This window comes from Octopus bimaculoides, chromosome 1, assembly GCF_001194135.2.
Source record: "Octopus bimaculoides isolate UCB-OBI-ISO-001 chromosome 1, ASM119413v2, whole genome shotgun sequence".
Lineage (NCBI taxonomy): Eukaryota > Metazoa > Mollusca > Cephalopoda > Octopoda > Octopodidae > Octopus > Octopus bimaculoides.
Genome location: NC_068981.1, coordinates 104788116 through 104789419, shown reverse-complemented (window position 1 = coordinate 104789419; position 1304 = coordinate 104788116). Strand labels below are relative to the sequence as shown.

The 1304-nt window shown below is 45.7% G+C and overlaps 1 protein-coding gene across 1 annotated transcript in view; it reads right to left on the bottom strand.

Annotated features, from left to right (window-relative positions):
• The window catches only part of LOC106871077 (integrin alpha-4), a 177565-nt gene that overhangs the window by 136985 nt on the left and 39276 nt on the right, over positions 1-1304 (bottom strand). The gene's annotated exons all lie outside the window — the stretch shown is intronic.

Sequence of the window (1304 nt, the reverse complement as noted above, 5' to 3'; positions counted from 1 at the left end):
ATGTCCTGCTGTGGCTGTGTAGTCCTCTGGCAGGTGACGCAGATGTAAGGAAGACTTTGCTTGGCTGGTTGTAATTTCATCTACATCTTTTTACTGCAGCACGAAGTGTCCTGTCCAGTTTCCTATTCAGTTTTGCGCAGGCCTGGGTTAGATGTAAGAAAATCCTGGGTAGCCCAATCGTCAGGATTCCTCTCTCGACCTTGCTGATGATGTTTGCCACGAGCTTGGTTGCAGGGGCTGCCGGAAGAGGGTCGAGTCGAACACTAAACTGCCTACGGGGCTCCACTCCGGATTTCTTTGAAGGTTTCCTCCTTTCCGTAACCCTGGGGAGGGGCCCATACTGGATACTGTCAGCCGAAGCCAGCTGAGCCCGGGACTCGTTTCAGGCAGGGTCGACACTCCCTGAAGTAGTGAAGAAAATCGCTCCCCACTACCATAATATATATATATATTTACACACACACACACACACACACATATATATATACATATATATGTTTATATACATACACACGCATGTGTGTGTGTGTGTGTGTGTGTGTGTGTGTGTGTGTGTGTGTGTGTGTGTGTGTGTGTGTGTGTGTTCAGGCGCAACGGCCCAAGGCAGTGGTCTTGCGGTCATAGGATCGCGGTTTCGATTCCCAGACCGTGCGTTGTGAGTGTTTATTGAGCGAAAACACTTTAAGCTCCACGAGGCTCCGGCAGGGCGGTGGTAGCGAACCCTGCTGTACTCTTTCACCACAACTTTCTCTCACGCTTACTGTTTCTATTGTACCTATATTTCAAAGGGCCAGCCTTATCACACACTGTGTCACGCTGAATCTCCCCGAGAACTACGTTAAGGGTACGCGTGTCTGTGGAGTGCTCAGTTACTTGCACGTTAATTTCAGTTGATCGGATCAACTGGAATCCTCGTCGTCGTAACAGACGGAGTGCCTCGATATATAGCCACAATTCAGTGTGTAGTCTGAATTGTGGTTAGGTATGGACGGATTCCGGAGTACCGAGAAAATTATGTATAAATATATCAAATTAAGAATTCTACGAGGTATATTACAATGCAAAATACCAAACGGAACCTCACCTCTTATATATCATCTTTCTTCCTCCTTTAACGTCTATGTGATATAATTCTTGGGAGAGAATACATTTGCGGCTGAAGATAGCTTTATACTGTCAATTATACACTGATGTAACAACTATAAAGCTTGAAACACGTGTACCGCAGAATCCTTTGTGTTTTGTTTTTATTTTTGCATTTACAATTTATTCATTCACCCCGACCACGAGCTGGCATACACAGG